The sequence below is a fragment of the Leopardus geoffroyi genome, chromosome A2, assembly GCF_018350155.1.
Source record: "Leopardus geoffroyi isolate Oge1 chromosome A2, O.geoffroyi_Oge1_pat1.0, whole genome shotgun sequence".
NCBI lineage: Eukaryota > Metazoa > Chordata > Mammalia > Carnivora > Felidae > Leopardus > Leopardus geoffroyi.
In genome coordinates, this window is record NC_059331.1 from 149,583,093 (window position 1) to 149,602,798 (window position 19,706).

Consider the following 19,706-nt stretch of genomic DNA (forward strand, 5'->3'; position numbering starts at 1 on the left):
GAAGAAAAAAAATGGGTCAGTATGTGGATTCTCTTGGGGTGAGGGAAAGGGCCACAGTCTTCAAGGGACCATGACAAAATCTCTGGTAAAAACTTTCCTGCATATACCTGACCCATCTCCTGAGGTCCTGCTGTAGCTATCACTCCCTGGATTCTGTGTATTTTTAAGGCCTGTTTGGAATCATTATGTATACCATTACCTGTAACTACTTTTCAGATTATCATGAATATTGTCAGGTATAAGATGAATTGAGGACAGTAGTGCCGGTGAATTACTCTGGGCTGAGACCATTGTAATTGATTGGCCAGCTGTTTTATAGCAACTCTTATGTGGGGCATAGGATTAGATAAAGCCCTCAGACATGATAAGCTTTTAGAATTTAAATTAAAAATGAAAAGAAACGGACATTTATGGGGAAATATTGTAAGGACAACTGATATTTTCAACGTTAGGAAAAGGTCATCCTTGGCCGTATTTAGAAGTGATTAAATGGTTCAGTGTGATCTTTCTGGTATGAGTGAATCCGAGGGAGTTATACAGCGGACTCCTCTGAATATCAGTGTTATTTCAAGTAGCAGGTATCTGGGTGGAATTGAAGAAGGTAGAGCGGAAAAGTGATTTCAAGAAAATAACAAGGTGGTTTCAATCTGAGGGACATCAGATAAATCATCTCGTGAGACTGTTAGTGATTATGGAATAACGGGACGGTACAGGGGCAGGTGAGCTGATGTATGGTCAGTAGGACCAGGAAAAACATCAAGGAAGAGAAGGAAAGGAAGCTCAGGGCAGCGAACAGAGTAAGGGCTTCTTTACAGATGCAAGTTTGAAATTCTCCAACCCTCCAAGTTAGCACTCATCCTTGAAAGAATGAAGAAGTAATTTTTGAGAACCAACAGTAAAGACATTTACCACCTGTGTGTGATGTTTTGATGTGAAGCTGAATTAAAGGGATAAACCGAAATCTGGTGGAAGTGAGACGAGGAAGGTAACAATGACACGAAGACAGCCAACACTCAGGTATTTATTGAGGACTGTCCTGGGAGCCATGGAATATAATGCTTTGTGTTATAAGGAGATTGTAGTCTGATGGGGACCAGAGCAACTTGAAAGCTGAGCCCAAACGGGCAGGCAGCAAACGTTGGTGTCACATGCCTCGTAGTGCTGTTCCAAGTGGGTTTCTCTCAGTCCCCCAGCTAGACCTGCTCTATTAGTTTTTGTGGTTGCCTTGTATATTACCAAAAACTTGCTGACATAAAACGGCGCACACGTTTATGACTTCACAGCTTCTGTGGGTCAGGAGTCTGGGCAGCTTAGCTGGTTCCTCTTCATCAGGGTCTGTCACCAGGCTGCAGTCTAGGTGAGCCTCCTAGGTTCGACTGGGAAAGAATTTGCTTCCAGGCTTCCTCGATTGGTGTCTGAATTCATTTCCTTGCTGCTCCATGACTCCTGGGAGCTTGCTTCTTCAAAGCCAGCTAACTGTGGAGACTGACTAGTGGTGAGGGTAGTGGGGAGAGAGAGAGAGAAAGAGTTTACTAGCAAGACAACATCTTATATAACATGATATGACATCCTGTCATCTTTGCTGTATGCTGCAAGTCACAAGTCCCTCTCCAGGCCCACGGGGAGGGAATTACACAGAAGTGCGGACACCAGGATGTGGGGATCATGATGGCCATCTTAAAGTCTGTCTGTGGCACCTACTAAATCATTATCTGCATTTTAACTACAGTCCCTAGGTGATTGCATGCTAAGAAGCAGTGTTAAAAGGTGGTAGATGCCAAAAGAGTTTCATGGAGGGAGAAGAAGATTCTTGGGGCTTGGCTTAGGTAAACCGTTTTATGACTTGAAAATAATCTGTGTAAAGACTTCTGCATACCAGGGAATTTGTTGTATCTCCTATCGCCCCTACTAACAACCCCCCCCCCCTCCAATTAAGTACAGTGTTTTTCCCTTGTGTGATGTTGCCTGACGTTTCTTTCAGAGTTTGTTAAGTTCCTAACTTTGGCTTTTTGAAAAAACGTTGCTCTTTTCACCTTCACTGTTCGTTTTGTTGGTGGGAAGTATCGGATATGGGTTTTTTTCCCTCTGCCCTAATAGTTGAGAAACCCTGGGGAAGTCCTTGAACTATCCTCCGCCTCTGTTTTCTTGTGAGCTCTAGCATTCCTCCTTGGAGGGTTACGGTGTGAATTGAATGAATTAAAGAATATGACCGTTGTTGGCAAGCTGTAAAGCCTTATGTAACGTTGCAGTGGACTTGTTCGGTTGTACATGCCTGATTCCCAGTGCTACCCTCTTCCCATAGAAACGGGCCCCTAAAAGTCATGATTGTGCCTTGGTCGTGCCTGTCCGACCACAGTCTGTCTGAGCGGGGATGGATGCCTGTTGAACCAAACAGGGCCACACAGATTTTCCACTTGCAATTTGAATTTGGGACCAAAAGATGACGGTTCTGGCCTGGCTTATCTAATGTGAGGAGATTAGAAACCAAGGAGGCTTTAGTGCAACTGCCTTCTGTTACATGAAGCAGTAGAGAAAGCTTGTCGCAGAGCCTAGAGGGAAATTAGATCTGCAGAATAATGGAGAGAGAGGGATCTTGTCTGCTTCCCATTTCCCGCCTGCTTTTCTTGGTTCTGGCTACACTTTTACACTTTGAGTTGCGTAATAGCCCTCTAAATTCATATATAAATTCCCTTTTTTATTTAAGCTATTTCGAGTTTTCTGTTACTTTCAACTAGAGAGCTGATGTGAAGGCCAATGAGAATGGTACTTAAAATTTCTTTATTATCCCCTAACTACTCACCTCTTTTTCTTCCCTACATAATTTGTTTGTAAAGGCCAATTATATTCTTTATTGAGTATTTTTTTTTTTCCAAGTCGTTTTAGAAATGTGAGATCAAGAAATATGATCCTTGCCCTCAAGCAATTTTTAATTTCTTGAGGCAGATGGACATCTAATTGACCATGTATAATATTGGGCAGAAGAAAGAAATAAGTCCTATGTGCAGCTCCTGTGAGGCAGTCTTGATCTTCTGCTTGATAGCATTACTTAAAGCCATTTAAACCTTTCTTTCTTTCTTTCTTTCTTTCTTTCTTTCTTTCTTTCTTTCTTTCTTTCTTTCTTTCTTTCTTTCCTTCTTTCTTTCTTTCTTTCTTCCTTCCTTCCTTCCTTCCTTCCTTCCTTCCTTCCTTCCTTCCTTGCTTTCTTGCTTTCTTGCTTTCTTGCTTTCTTTCTTCTTGTTTGTTTTTTTTTTTTTTTTTTCCACTAAACTGTTTTGTCCCTGACTTGGTGCTAGGGTCCTGACTGATGCTTCTGGATCTATCATTTTTGTCTGTTCCTCTGAGCACTGCAAGCAGGCCCCGCAGGATGGCCACGTATGCCTTTCTTGATTAAAGTAAGTGGAGGAAATTACAGTGATGAAGCTAAAACTGGAAACAAGACCAAACAGAAGTTCTGGTCTGAATTTTATTTTATTTATTTTTATTTTTTAATTTTTTTTTTAAAATTTTTTTTGTTTTTTTTTTTTAACGTTTATTTATTTTTGAGACAGAGAGAGACAGAGCATGAAGGGGAGGGGCAGAGAGAGAGGGAGACACAGAATCCGAAACAGGCTCCAGGCTCTGAGCTGTCAGCACAGAGCCCGACGCGGGGCTCGAACCCACGGACTGTGAGATCATGACCCGAGCCGAAGTCGGACACTCAACCAACCGAGCCACCCAGGTGCCCCCAATTTTTTTTTTTTTTTAAACATGCTCAGTGAAGTTATTTGCTCTCCTGAGATGACTTAGGTCTCCCTTACCTGAGGATGATTTGAACATTTCTGTGTTTAAGCTTGCTCTTAGAGTTCTGTGTTCCCTATAGCTCATGTTATGTAACCAAAAGGGTATTTATATAGCTTGCATTGCGTAATAAAAAAGAGGACCTACTCGGAGATTTCTGTGTTCTCTGTAGCTTGCGTTACATAACGGGTGCTGAAATGAGACGGAAGCCAGTGAAATTGTGGTCAAACTGCATAGGACTGATTTTAGAACCACACTTTCCTAACGTGGAGGTTATGTAGGTTATATGTTTTACTGGCTCGTGGCAGCTTTTTAGAATGACCCAGTTCGGAATGACATTCAACTTAGAGCTGATTGAAATGGGCATCGGTGGAAAATCCCTTGGGGATTTGTGGAGCAATTAAAAAATCTAGGAATCTCATTCTTTTCAATAATAGAAAAAAAATCTGTGGTTAGAATTTTAGAGAAGGATGTGAAGCTTTATCTTACTAAAGAAATTGTGGGAAATGCTTATATTTTTTAGAGAAGAAAGGAACTACTGTAATGAGTCTTAATTTTGAAAATATCATTAGGGTGAGTAATAGAGTTAATGGAGTAACCCAAGGATGAACTCAGTGATTTTCTTTGAAGTGAGACTCCTTCTGGAGATTAATTCTAGAATTGTTCTGGAGACTTTATAAAACAAAGGAGTGAAACCACAGGTAACATTAATCCTGGCTTAAGATATTCTATCCCACCTTTTTTTCTTGCCTTCTTTAAGGCACGTGTAGTTCCCTCATAGTGCTCTTTATCTTATGTGATATCACTTTGCTCCTTTGGGAATTGTGTGTCTGTGTGTGCATGTTACACATTTGTCAGGTTCTTCCCTCTTCCCTTTCAAGCTCATAAAAAAATGAGAGCCATGTAATTATCTCATTGTCAATATGTGTCCTGTACCTGGCACTGTTCTTGGACATGGTAAGCCCTCACTAATTGTTGATTGAATGAGTGCATATTTGTTATTTATTCACATAACCCTGTACTCTACAAGTATTACTCATACAAAGATATGCCAGAAATACTTACACACAACATTTTTAGTCTCTTAGAATATTGTATACTTGCTGTGAGATATAGCACTACAAATGTGGTTGGTAAATCCATAAAAATATGATCAGTTAAGTCTAATTTCTTATATTCTATCAGAGTGAAACAAAACAAGGAAAGAAGAATAAGAGAGAGAGATCAGTATGTGGGGCTTTAATGATCTTTAACCCATGACTTGGCGAATGAGTACCACAATCTTCTGTGGACAAAGCCCTGACTAGGTTGGCCAGCACATAGACAAGGTTAGGGCCATTGTCCCAGCCACAAACTAAGTCAGTGGTGCCAGCAAGCAGACTCTTTTCTCAGGGCCAGAGCTCAGGAGAGAGTGCTCTCTGGGGGAGGGGATGTGCCCCATGGATCACAGTTACAGGTCTGTAGGGCGAGGCCCTGAGATAGTCAGTCAGCCGCAGCCACAAAAGCTGCAGGGGATGTGGGGCAAGGTGGCAGGGGGTTGCCCTTTGAAGGGAGCACAGGATTTAGAAGTTGGGTTTGGTGCTGATTGCCTCCATCCTACCCCTGAGATGTTTTCTCTGTCTCTGGCAAGGATGCTTTCGGCACAGATTGTATCACTGATCAACGTGCTTACCTGGATAGTAGAGGTGTTACTGAATTCAGCCTTGGCTAATTCTCTGTTCACCCTAAAGTTGATGACATCATGCCCCAGTTGGGGTTATGTCTGCTGTCACCACAGAAACAGCTCTGTGTATTATATCTGCAGATGGCTCAGAATCTGTCAAGGAAAGAGCAAGATAAATATTTTCTTATAAATATAAAAGGAAGAGTTAAACACTTATTGTTTAGAAATCAAGCTGATAAACATATTATATTGTCTGAGGCGCCAGAAATAAGCAAATTAATTACATGCAAATAACTGTTGCTCACGAAGTGTGGGATAATAATAGTATCTGTTGGATGTTTATGGCAAGTTTATTTACATGACTCAATTTTCTGCTAATTTTCCTGCGGAAAATGGTAAATACTTGGTTCCTTTGCCTTTGTTTCAGAAATACTTTCTTGAAATTGTGAAAACTGTTGCTTTGTCTTGCTATCATTGCCTTGCCAAGGGCAGTTCTAAAGACAGTATTTATGTAAACATGGGGAAGAAAGAACTGTTACTTGTATGCGGGGCCTTTTTGCCTTAAACGAATGTCCTCATCAACATGCTTCCGTAACAGAAGTTGTGATTATTGAATATTATCACTCGTGTGGTGCAGTCCAGATTGACCTTTTGTTGATCGTTTTCATGAACATCTTTTGATGTCAGCTTCTTGGTGAACTTCAGAGGTTTCCTCTCTTGAGGCAGCACAGGGAATTGAGCAGTTTATATTGACGGTGCGACCCATGGTGTGGATCGCTGCCTTTTGTGCTAATGTGTGATTGGGTTCATTTTGAAAAGATGGCTCTGAAGTCTACATAGGACTTCACACACTGTCAAGAAACCTGTGCGTTCTGCTGTCACTCTTCACGCTCCTGGAGGTGTATGCTCCTTAGGTACTTGAGAGGTGATTGGGTGAGTTCTTTTATTCTTTCAAGATGATCAGTTCTTGTGGGTCATTAACTTGTATTGCGTATCAGATGCCTCATAAGCTAGGCAGCATTTTGGTTGGGGTAAGGAGGGATTGGTTTTCCGTCCAACTTTCCAGGCTGAGCTTATCCACTGAATGTGTCCCTCGATAGGGTGATACGTACCTCCCCAACGTTACTGTTTTGTTTGCTCTCTATATGCTAAATCTCAGGCATTTCACTCACCTCTGTGCATTTTCATCAACAACCCTGGCATCTTGATATAATTTAGAAACTATTATCTTACGGCATGCCAAACACTGTGATTAACAGGAAGGAGAATGGAAGTAGACTTTTGCTTTAATTTTTGGTAGAGGAGGAATTTTAACATCAAGTCTGAAAGGAAAACAGAGCATTTTGTATCTTGGATCAGTTTGTACCTGTTACTCTCCAACCTGATTTTGCCATCTAGTGGTTACATGTGCATTGGGGTGCTGGAAAGCATGGGGCGGCCTAGGAAGGTTGAACCACTGAACTCTGTAAATTAACATCTTGCCTTTGGGGACTCTCTTTCCTATCCTTTCCATGCATTACCATGGTGCAGATTAAAATTCAGAAGGCTGGGGTGGCCAGAAATTTTCTTACTGTGTTTCTGGACAGTGAGAGTGAGGAGTGAGGGCAGTACACACTCACACACACACACACACACACACACACACACACACACACCCCTTGGGCATCCCCTGTGCTGCTCTTCCTCCTTTCAGATTGAGGTTCCCACATAGAGAAATTCTGCTGATAATATTAATAATCCTGATTAAAGGGAGGAGAAAAATCAATTGGTAGATTTTGAGGATAGAATCAATTTTTTTATTATAGAAAAGGCTGAGAGACATAACTACCTTGTGTTTGCAAATTATTTGCTTTCAGTCTGCGATGTTTTCAAGAGTTTGAGAAATTGGGTATTTAACTTCTCAACTTATGACTGATAGGATCATGCTAAAAGTGCTGCAGCCTAATGGAAGCTTAAAATTCAGCTCTCAGAATTGCTGGGTCACACTTGACAGTGATCTGTATGTCTACGGATTATTAAACCTCAGCATAGAGAATGTCCTGATTTAAAAATTTCCAATTTTGTTCACTTGGTCTGATGGGAGGAGTAGCTACCCTGTCTGCAGTCTTGTGTAGTAGAATGTGAATTTCTCAACCCCAGGTTAGTTTCTGGTCAGGCCCAACCAAATGGAGCTGTAGGGAGTTCTTTCCTTCTTGGGCTTCACAGAGGATTACTAACATTTCTTTCCCCTTGACTTTGTTCTTCATGGACACCTCAATGCCATTTGTCATTCCAGCAGCCAGGAATGCCATTCCAGTGCCAGGAACTGGAGCACATGCTAGAGAGTGATCAGGAAGATGCAATCTCAGAACAAGTGGCCATCACTCTATGCTAATATTTTATTATATGATGCAGGCCCTCCTATAATTCGTGTAAAAACCCCTGGAGCTTCTTTACGTTTGGCTAAGTATGCATAAACTTAATGTTCAGAATTTGCTGCTGTAGAATTTATAAATTAGGAAACTGATTCAATAATTGTGGCTCGAAGACTTATTTACCGATGTTGAGGTTTCTTCAGCCAATTTCTACATCAGTGTATTTTCCTGTTACTCCTCTTTGCTTATTCCACCCGCATTTATTGGTGCTTACTGTGTATGTTTAGTTCTGATTTGGGTTATATCAGGACTTAAAGTTAATTTTGGTAAAATTGCTTGCAGTGAGTATCATCACTTTTTCATTTTTGTGTTTTATCTCTTGTTCTTTTGCACTAATCAAAAGATGCCTTATGAACGTTAAAGCAGATGTATGTATCTAAGAATACTAATTTGTTGTGAGTCAAAAGCCAATTAAAGGGGGATGGTAGAAATATTGATGCCTTAGAAAGCCTGGAGAGGCAGGGAAAGTATTAACCAAGAGAGATATGATTTGAGAATAGGGATTGAGGTAATTAATAACATGGGTTAGAAGAACAATGAGGAAGGAGAAATAGGGAGTATATTGATTTAGTAGGTGCAAGCGTACTAGAACAATGAAATCTTATAATAGAATATTAGAGAAAGAATTGATAGAAACATGGCTTTTCATACCTTTTAATTGACTTTAACAGTGTTTGCCTTGGATCCAAAATAATGAACCAAGTGTAAAATTTACTTTGAAATCTTAATCTGAGTATTGTAAATATTTCACTAGCAAATCCTCTACTTTGTATTCCAATGTACCATTTTCTAAGATTTGCTAAAGGGAAGTGATGCTATTACATATTGGGGCCAATATTTTTCCATAATTGTTTTATTTTTCAAGATTTAAAAATTGAGATATAATCCACATACCATAAAATGAATCATTTTGAAGCACACAGTTCAATAGTTTTTGGTATGTTCACAAGGTTGCGCCTTCTTCATCAGTATCTAGTTTCAGAACATGGTCATCACCCCAGAAAGGAACCTGGTCATTGGCAGGAAGTCATCCCGAGCAGCTCACTCCCATTCTTCCTCCTCCTCCTCAGCGTTTTGGCAGCCATCAGTCTACTTTCTCTCTGTGGCTTTATGTATTTTGAACATTTCATATAAATGGAGTATGCAGTAGATAGTCTTTTGCGACTAGCATCTTGTACTTAGCACATTGTTTTTAAGGTTCATCCATTTTCTGACATGTATCAGTATACCGTTCCCTTTTATTATCTAATATTCCATTGTGTGGACATTTGATTTATCCATTCATAAGCTGGTGGATATCTGGATCGTTTCTACTTTTGGCTGTTATGAATAATGCTGCCGTGAACATTCACGTACAAGTTTTTGTGCGAAGATGTATTTACAGTTTGAATAGACCTAGGAATGGAATTTTGAAGGTCATATGGTAACTCTGTTTGACTTTTTGAGGAACTGCCAAGCTGTTTGCCAAATTGGCTGCACCATTTTGTATTCCCACCATACTGGCCATATTATTTGAAATGTAAGTGGAGTACAGTTAAAAAGCTTACCATTTGTTTCCTGCGTTTTGGAACATCATGTGTACTGGAATGAGTTACTACCTGAAGCTTTGAGTGGTCATAGAACGTTCGAGCTGGAGGGTTTTTAATGGCTCCGTCTTCCCACTGCAATGGAAGGTCCGTGTCTCTTTTGTTCACCGCTGTGTCCACTCCATCTAGATCAGTGCTATAAAATAGTAGCTGCTCAGTAACTGTTTTTGAATAAATGAGTATAATCCAACTCCTCTGTATTTTAATGAGAGAAATTATGCCCAAAGAAATCGGGTGACTTTCTAATGGTCGCACAGAAACTTCATGGCAGAGCAGTAGCAGGAATCCTGGTCCTGATTTCCTTGCCCAGCTCTTAGCATCACAATCCTTTTGAATTCAGTTCTCTTTCCAAGCGTGGTGGTCCACTGCTGACCTTGTATAGCATTTTCTGACAGTTTATAGCTTTACTTTGGGGCTTTATTGACATTTAATGAGTGTTTTTGTTCTTGTGAAGTCATTTACATGTTTACTGCTGAGGCCAGCATTCATAAAAGGAGAAAAACATTTAAATAACTGCATTTTACCTAGGGAAGATAAATTACAGTTGCCCATCAATAAATAGATAACTTTCATAGCTGCCAAGATTATTAGATTGTGGAAGACAATAAATTTGTACCCTCCCTTGTGAGTCACTTGCTTTAAAAAATTCACAACTAATTATCTAAAAGTGAGGCAAGTTAATGGAGGTTTGCTATCTATTTACTAGTATTCTTTTCTTTCCTAATCACCCTTGTGGATAGAGGAATCCATTTTATCCGTCTTTCCTCCCTACTCTGCTCTTCCAGAGTAATATATGTATAAATTAAATGTAGCATAGCGTAAGTAAGCGTAGATTACCCTGTATCTGAGACAGTGTTCTTGGAGCCACATTTGCATGTTAAGTGGAGTTGTGCACCATGAAGGATAGGTTTATAGACTGGACGCTTAATGAAGTTGAGAATCACTGTGCAAAAGCTATAGACTGTAGGTAGAAATCTAGAGCCTTTGAACACAAAGAATATATATTTCACTTCCTTTTGACCAAGTCTTTATTTTATAAGGCTTTATGGGAAACAGTTCAATTACTTCAGTTAAAACTCATTCCAGGAAGCAGAATAGGAAGACGTTACTTGGAAGTATTGAGATTCTTCTTTTTGTAACTTGTCACCAGCTGATTGATACTTGATATTAGAGTAAGAGGTTTAACAGATTCCTGAACTCTGCTTATGTTTGTCAATAGCTGTGGGACATCTCCTGGGGAGGATTATAAGGCTGTTAAGGTATTAATTGTGTTTCTGGTTTATTCCATTCATGTAGTGTTGGCATGGAGGTTGGGAAAATAATCTGCTTTTTGGTTAAGGTAAAAAATAAAGGCATTTTTAGGGATTAGCATGGGGTGGTAGAGGGGAAAAACACACTTTTGTTTAGAAGATTTATCTTCAAATTCTGGCTCTGTGACTAACTTGTTGAATAATCTTATTTAAATCACAGAACTTTAAGTATGTATAAAACACGGGTAATAGTAATTCCTCACAATGTAGCTTTTGTATTTTGTGAGATACCGTATGGGACACACAGTAGGCATTCAGTAGTTGTTAGTGGAGTCTGAACCTGGGGTTCTTTGTCCTGTCTTCATCAAGTTTTGTTATATGTCCGTGCACGCATACATACATACATTCAACACATGCACGCGTGCGTGCACACACACACACACACACACACACACACACTCATACACACACACACACCAGTCTGTCTCCATCCCACATTGTGTTCCCACTAGAATTTAACTGGTTACGTAGTTGCCATACATTTAACTCTTAAATGTGTGTAGATAACCAGAGCCTTTTAAAATTATTTTATAATGTTATTTACTGTAAGATTTGTTAATCTTTTCTAGTTTCTGCCAGTGCTACTCCTATCACTTACATCTTGGCATGATCTTTTCTACCATCTCGGTTTTTTGTAATTTTGCTGCCTAGAAGGCTATTTCTTTGTAAAGCTCATATTGTATAAAAGATTGTTGATGCTGATGTAAGGTAGACAATTTATTAGTTAACAGATTACTGAGGTGCTAACAATAAAATTCCTAACTGTGTCCATTTGTACTCAGAAATACATTATACTTCAATTCCAAAGGTTCCCCCACCCCCATTCTTATTTTCTAATGATCCTCTAAATGACAAGCTTATAAATCGAGGTCTCTTTCACCAAGATGATGTAGCGAGTAGACCTTTGTATTCCATTAATAGCAGGATACCAGGTGTGCATAAACAACAACAAAAAACTGTAGCAGCCTGCATCTGAGCATGCAGTAGATCGGGTTATTGTTCAGCAAATTGTCATTCCCTAAAACTACCCAGCCCCCCTCCCCCACCCCCTGCCTTTCTCTAGGAGAGAAGTATACTTCCTCCTTCCATTGATCATGGGCTCAGACATGTCACCTACTGTGACCAGTGGAATTAGCAGATAATGCCACTAGCAAAGGCTTGAAATGTGCTTTTGGATTTGGTCTTTTGCCAAATCCCACATAGCCAGCATATATATTGTTGGAGAAGGAAATGCTTATTGTTGTACGTTGTTGAATTTGTTACTCAGTATTCTTGTGGCAGTAGCTAACAGATACAAAGAGATGCAGGTTCCTTATAAAGATTTTCTGTATGTACTGATTTGGGAGCCTTAACTTTCCCTATGGGATCAAAAACTTTATTGGTTGTACCTATTTTAAAGCCAATTTTGTGTCTCTGGTCACTGACAAAATCATTCAGGATTGAAAGCCCACTTAAAAATGAATGCTAACAATTTCGCTCTGGAAGAGGAAGGGCGCTTGGTTGACCCTCGCTATCTCTGCAAGCCTATCTGTACTTGGAAGTTGTTTCTGGGAGAGGATAATGGCCAGTGGCTCCTTTCTTCGGTAAAGTCGTTGCATTTTCTTCGTGCTGAAAGGGCAGTGAATACACAAAGATAGTCTCTTTAATTATGGAAAGAGCCTATTAAAATTCCATTTTGTCTGTAGAAGTAAACATATAAAGGAATGTGGAGGAGGCCAAACACCTCTTTAAAATAATGATTATCTTGGGCTAATTCCTTCACTGTGCCTCCAGCATCATTAGATGCCAATCCTTCTGTGCAGGTTCATTTGCAAACAAAACTGATTAGAGAGGGGAGGCTGTGTGCAGGAGACTTCCCCAAAGCAGAGGTTTCAGACACCTGCCCATTGTTTAAACTGGTTTCCCTTGGCAGGACTTTTATTTATTTTCCCTCTACCTAGGAAAAAAATGGGGGGAGGGAGATTGTTTATTTCAAAGGGCATTGGAACCCATCTTTCAAAAGAGAGCCCTGAAAAAAGAGAAAAAAGGATATTGTGTGAAACCTCAGAAGGTTTTCAGAATTTCTCTCTGGCCCTTGTAAACCTGATCATTCCCTTTGCTCTGAGCTCCCCCCTCTGGCATTCATGGTATATTTCTCTTTCTATTATTAACAAACTTCAAAGCTCCCCCACCATGTCATTTTGCTATCCCTCCAGACTGTAAAGTGATGGTAGGGGCTGCTTTTATTTCCTAGAGTTTGGGGGTTGCTGATTAAGGAATGCGGAGGAACTGCCTGCGACATTTATTAACTTTTAATTCAGTGCAGAAAAAAATCAGAAACCCAGCGCGCCATTGATACACTGATACTTTGAGCTTGTCTAACCTTTTTTTAAGGCTTGTGTGCCAGGACTGAAATGAGTTGTATTTCACAGACCTCAGGATTGTGCTGTCATAATAGCCAAATCCATATGGCTCTTTGTTTTTGTAATTAAAGCTTTATCCTTGCTGCTTTTTTTCTTAAATGGCAACCACAGTTCTGATGGGGACTGATTGCTTTATTGTAAGTAAACTCCTAACTGTTGTATCACATTTTCTCCAAAAAGAAGATTGATAATGTTCAGTTTCTTTTGCACTGGCTAGGGATCGGATTTTCAATATAGCTCTATTTTTATATTTTAGAAAGCAAAATCTCATTTCTTTAAGTACCAAAGGTTGTATTCTAACGTTTTTAAGTGGAAAAGTTTATAAAATATAGTTCTCGAATTAGGTATGAAGGGGTGGAAAAGTTTTCCTTCCCCCTCTTCAGGTCCCTGGCTGGGTTTGAACATCGACAACGATGTTTAAGAGGAGAAAGGCATACAACTGTGTTTAATGTCACTTTTATGTGACACGGGCCCCTCATCAAGAAAGACTCAAAGACATAGTGAACCCTACTTGCTTTGTTCTGTTAGGTTGAACAAAGAGAGGCAACCATGGGAGTGACTGAGCTATGTGAGGAGGCTAAAGGAGATGAGAATTATTTTAACAAGACCTGTTTGTACAGTTCTTTCCCTCCCAAATTCTTGTCCTTGACGATAAGAATGTCACTTTCCCTCTGGCCTAGAGAGGATATCTTTCATAGAGGAATTTCATCTCCTGCCCTTAAGAAGGAAAGTCAGAGTGTTTTTCTTTTACTTGCTGTTTTTCAAGTGCCTTTAACTCAAAATATGCCAAAATGGCACATGTGCTCTGAACTCTTTCAGATCTTTGTGCCACAAAAATCCCGACCACATTGAGACTTATCCTGATGATTTGAAGGGCCGTCATGTTGACCCTGGTTCACTGATGCTTCCTTTCAACTCTGCACTGCTACCCTTTATTGAATGTATGGTGGTGTGTCAGAGGTCCCCTCATCCCCTCCAGAGGCTCATACCGTGTTGCCTGCATTTTGAACCCGCCCCAGCCTTCCATTTCTTTCTGTCTCTCTTGTCTGTTTTTCAGGCCATCTGTCTTTTTCTCCTTGCCGTGTGGTGGTAGGTTATCCTATCTAGAAGTTTATCATGTCTGTCTCAGACAAGCTCCTCTTGCCTTCTCCAAGCCACCCAACTACTCTGGTATGAGCTCCGAAGGCAGGAACCAAGGTCCCTAGAATTGCGTGCAGAATACCTAATCAGGAGAACTCTCCCTGGCATCAAGTGCTCGAGCTCTTCGCTGTGGATTTTGTAACATGAGTACATTTTGGCTCTGGAGAGGTCTCCTTTTCTTTCCTGTTCTTTAAGTTCTGAGCGGTTCAGGTTACCAGATAAATTAGGTGTCAGTTGTGCTAACAATAACAATCAAATGACACTTAAAACACGTGTGTTGTGGAACGTTCTCTCCTAGTCAGCTGCACCTGTGTACTTCTGTTACTCCGGTTTCAGACGTGCCATGGACATCGAGTTTTGGGGAAAAAATGCTCCATTATTTAGTAATTTGTTAATTTCCGCAAGTATCTGAATTAGGTAAGTTTCTGCCATTGCTTCTTCTCCTACCTAGATTGTGTTCACTGAGTAAGTGACTAAATAAACTTGCTTCTTTCGACATTGAAGCACTTGGGTTTTTTTCCTTGCCTTGGGGTCAAGTCCTAACTTGGTTAGCTTTTTTTTTTTTTCTAATTTGCTCCTAAATTTTTTTCTCCTGGTTGAATAATATTCCACTGTGTGTGTAGGTGTATGTATGTGTATATATACATCTTCATTATCCATTCATTTGTTGATGGACACTTTGGTTGCAGCATTATTCACAATAGTGAAGGTACAGAAACAATCTCTTAGTTTGTTCCTGTCAGTCTTTTATTCCTAGAGGTGGGATAGGGTGTTTGAATTTTTTTTTGATCACTTTTTTTTGCATGTGTCGTGTTATGCCCTGTTCTAAGGAGATAGAATTTATGCTTGCCAGTTATTTCAAGAGATTGGTACACTTATATCAGCTTGATTGTTTTTGAAAGATTTTTTTTTTTTTTTTTTGGCATCCAGACAAACGATATTCCACGGGTCAAACCTAGAGTGGTCTGGCCTTCCTTGTACTTCCTCTTACTCTCTCAGCTTGGTATCTCTGTGCTTGCCCATCCAGCCACCCTGAGCTGGGCCCTCTGAATGAGGTCTTGAATTTGACTCTATCCTCTGTAGGCCAGAGCTGTTGTTATTCACACAAAATTACCTTTGGGTTTGTTTTCTCCTTTGTTCTTCATTTGGCATAAAGACTTATCAGTGATGAAACCCCTTTTCTCAGTCATCGGGGCCAATACTCTTTTCTGTTCCTCTTCATCTCCATGTGGTCAAAAGCCTAATATCACTCATATCTTAAGGGATAGTCTGGTAGCTTAATCCTTTACTAAGGCCATAGACGACCTGATCAGACAACTGGGACTGACTTGTGACATAAACAGCCTTCGTAATTGTCACATACCTTTCCTCTATCTGAGTTCAGTGGCTTTCAGTTTGGCTTAATCAGTGTGTAGTTATTAGTTTATACACATGGAATGCACTGTACGTAAAGATATACCCAAAGATGGTGTCTCCCCCCTTTTAATGTAGCTTGTGGGGAATGTAGCGTTTTGTCTTTTTGCTTCTGTTTACAACTGTTTGAGATCTTTTCCCATTAGCTGGTGTCAACCTCCTGAAAGCCTCTGCCTTAAATAAATTTGCCTGTCTGCCATGTTTATAAGTTGAGGATAAATTAATCAAAAAAGTAGTTGGGTGTTTGGCATTGCATGGGGGTTGGGCTGGAATGTGTGTATATGGGACTCACTTCCATGATTCATTGAATTGTAAGGATCATAGTAACGGTTGATTTTAGGATTTCTGCTTGCTTTTGGCTCCTCTTTAAGCTTGGTATGTTCTCCAAATTCTTAAGAAGATTGCTTTATAAAGACAGTACTAAGAATATTTGCTCAGTTTCTGGTGTATATTGTACTTCTTTTGCTTTTATGGTTTCTTAAATTTACTATATTTATGTTTCTAGAGTATTTATGGTTTTATTCTGATTATGGTTTATGATTTAATTGGCTACCAGATGTTCAAGTATTTTACCTTTTCTTATTACATTATTTCATACACAAGAGAAAAAATGGGCTATCACTCCCTCTGTGGTGCAATTTTCTGCTTAGGAGAAATGGAAAAGTTTGGTACCGTTCACTTTCTAGCTCATTGTATTTATATACACTCAGCTACCGGATGCTTACTTGCTGATTGCTCCAAACTTGGTGCAGGTGTCACAAAGTGAAGAAAAATGCAGGTCTCTGGCCTCATGGAGCTCCCAGTCTGCATGGGAGAAAATGTCACTGGTTTTACCATGAACGTCTTCCGTAATCTTTCTTTGTAACCATTTTAAGACTGATAGGATATTTCACTATCTAAGCCTTTTCCCTTCAAATCTTCTGTTTCCCCATTTTTCTGTGATCTTTCCATAATGATTGTAAATGACTCCTCAAGTATGTGAGTGAATTCCCTGAAGAGGCTCAGCTTCCCATCATCCAGGCCGGCTCACTGGGATGAGTTCAGTTTTGTCAAGTGTTCCCCATCTGCTTTTTGTCAGTCGCTATTTTTGTAAAGTCTTCATTCTCTCTAATTATACAAATACATCTTCTTCATTTCTCTTGTCAAAGACATATTAGCAGGAATTAGTTCAGTTTCTGAGCTGGTTTAGACTTCATTCATTCCGTCCCCCACCCCATTTTTAGCAGCACTTTTCCTAGTCTTCCCTCCTCCCCTTGATGATTTTAAAAGCTTGTCTTCTCTTGTCTGACTTCTTGGAGGAGCACGAATTAATTTGCTACCTCTGATTATCTTTTATAAGTTTTAGCTGACTGTAACAAGATACTTTTCACTTTCCTCCATATTTAGTTCAGATCTGTCTTTGTCTGTAGGTATTTGAAGAGTCATTTGTGAAAGTACGTTAGGTGTTTCTTGTTCGCTATAATTTCCCCCAAGAGGAATTTTAATCCTATGTGTGTTAATTATTTAATTATCCTAATGATGTCTCATATGGTACTCCTGGCCTCTTGCACACTAATGGAATTAATCCTTCATCCCAGGGCTCCTCTGAGCTGATTCCGTAATGTTTGTACATTTATATTCAAATGGCTCTTACTTTATAACTAACCTTCCCTTGTTTCTTCCCCCCATTGCCCCAGTTCTGTCTCTTCTCTCTCTAATGCCCTGTGTGCTTTAGATTAAAATTTTTGTTTCTCTGGAGTTCCTTACCTTCCTTTGCCTCCACTGCAGGTCGTTATTGTCTCATACATTTGGGTTCTCAAACGTTGATGGCCAGGAGAATCGCCACGGAATGCTTGTCAAAAGTCAAGATGTTGGGTCCCAGGCCCAGAAATTCTAATACATTTGGTGGGTGAAGAGCTTAGATGTCTGCCAGATTTTCATCTCAGGACATTCATCTGTAAATTAATTTGTAAAATGCCTGTTATCTGCAAGGCACTGTGTTGGGCACTCAGAATTGTCATGATGAGCAAAAGTGACTCTGTCTCTGATCTTTTATGTGTATGGGATACTGAATTGCTTTCTTCATGTCTTCCTCATCCCAAAACTTTTTTGATTTCCTATTGTTTACATGTAACACCAAGTCAGTTCTCTAGTATCTCTGGTGAGATTTTAGAACACAGAACAATAACTGTATCAGGAGGTTTGGATTCCAGGATTGATTTTGGCTTCTCACCGTGTGTGTGTGTGTGTGTGTGTGTGTGTGTGTGTGTTTTACTTATAAAAGAAGGGGATTGGATTGGATCAGCAATATTCCTTTTAGTCGGTCATTGTGAGAATCTCAGTCTTGCTCCCTGCCTTCATATTGTACCAGTTCTAATATATCATCCTTTATAAGACACCCCCCGCCAATTTCAGAAATGTTAAAACGCGAAATGATGTGCACCATGTAATCAATGCAGTACTGCCTCTGCGTGTGTGTGTGTGTGTGTGTGTGTGTGTTTATGACAATAATGATGCTACAGAAAGCTATCGTCTAACTACTGACATATGATCACCTGGGACCAAAAAAGATGTCTCACTGGTCTGGCACTGGTGAAAGAATCAGGATTTATTAAGAGACACAAAGTCTGTAACACAAAAGAAGCAAAGATGTAGTAGGAGACCAGCAGTCTCCTCGCTCAGGTGACCCTTCCTGTGTTTCCCCTGGATCTGCCTCACTGTTGAAATGTGGAGTGTGTAGAGATTTCTAACAATAAAGTAATCAGGGTGACTATAACTCAGTGGGTAACTCTTACATCTATCACTCAGTTCAGACAGCTCAAAGAAACCAAACTCAAGTTAGCACAATGCTTCTCATGAGTTACAACCTCTTTATTTATTTTTTTCCTTTTAATTAAATGTGTTCATTTAAAAGCATTTTTGAAAAACAAGTTTAGTGGTTCAATTGAATAATCACTTGCTGGCAACCCCCCACCACCCGCACCCCCACACTTTAACTCTTCCCAAGCCAGAGTCTTGCATAGGTAATATCAACTACCTTTTAAACTTAAAAAAAAAAAAAAAAAAAATTGTAGTTTCTGAAAACTGCAAGGGCTGTCTCATTTCTCTTCCTGCTTTTTACTGAGTCTTACTGTTCCTGAGTGATATATTAAGGGATGCAGAGGAAAGTACCAGAATCAACTCTGTACTTTTATGAAGGCTCTCACTTTGTTATTCTTCCTACCTTTATCTCTACCCCTGGCTGCCCATTCAATTCCCTCTCCCTTTCAGGCATTTTTAGCCTTAGAATTAACTTCTTATGCTACATTTGGGCATCAATGTTCATGATTTGACTCGAGGTATTTTAGTACTACTGGGACATTTTGGTTGAAATCTTCTATTTCAAAAGTTGTAGCTTTAACAGCTATAGTGCTAAGTGCCAAACCAGTGATATGGACTCCAAGTACCAGGGGAGTTGAAGGAAAGGAGAAATTACGGAGTTGTTGGGAAATGCATCAAGATGGAAGCGGTGTTGCAGAGGAATAAGCAAGTGAGGTCTGGGGGAGCAGTGCCCACGCAGGTAGAGGTGGGAGAGGGCAAGGAGTGTGTCAGTGGGGGGACTGTACTGCATGAGTTGGGAAGGAGGCTATACGTGGGAGACATGTATGAGTGAGAACCCTGTCCAGGTAGGCTGAGGCTGAGTCATAGAGCACCTAGAAATCCCAGCTAAAGATGTTCAGTTTATATTTTATGGAGCAAGAGTTTCTAACATCTGAAAGAGACATTTATCATTCCCTGTAAAGCTCTAACCCGTCCTCTAAGGGATCGGGCTTGTGAATGGTACAGGGGGGCTAATTCTGACCAAAACCTCCGAGCCTTTGTGTAGGTCTGTACATGTGTGTGCATGTGAGCAAACACAGTACTAATGGATATTCCTGAGATGAGAGCCCAGAGCAGAGCAGAGAGCAGCTCTGCCGGCTGAGTTCTTACGAACCACCTACGAAATTCTGCCCAGATCTGTTACTAGTGATGATCAGCCTGCC

The 19,706-nt window shown here is 40.1% G+C and overlaps 1 protein-coding gene and 1 long non-coding RNA gene across 5 annotated transcripts in view; one reads left to right on the top strand and one right to left on the bottom strand.

Annotated features, from left to right (window-relative positions):
• Positions 1-19,706, top strand: part of EXOC4 (exocyst complex component 4) — a 766,053-nt gene that overhangs the window by 149,432 nt on the left and 596,915 nt on the right. The window lies entirely within an intron of this gene.
• Positions 1,006-19,136, bottom strand: LOC123606896. Its single transcript, XR_006716551.1, has 3 exons — positions 17,452-19,136; positions 5,450-5,593; positions 1,006-1,489 (listed from the first exon to the last, which is right to left on the bottom strand). It is a non-coding gene; the product is annotated as an uncharacterized LOC123606896 (long non-coding RNA).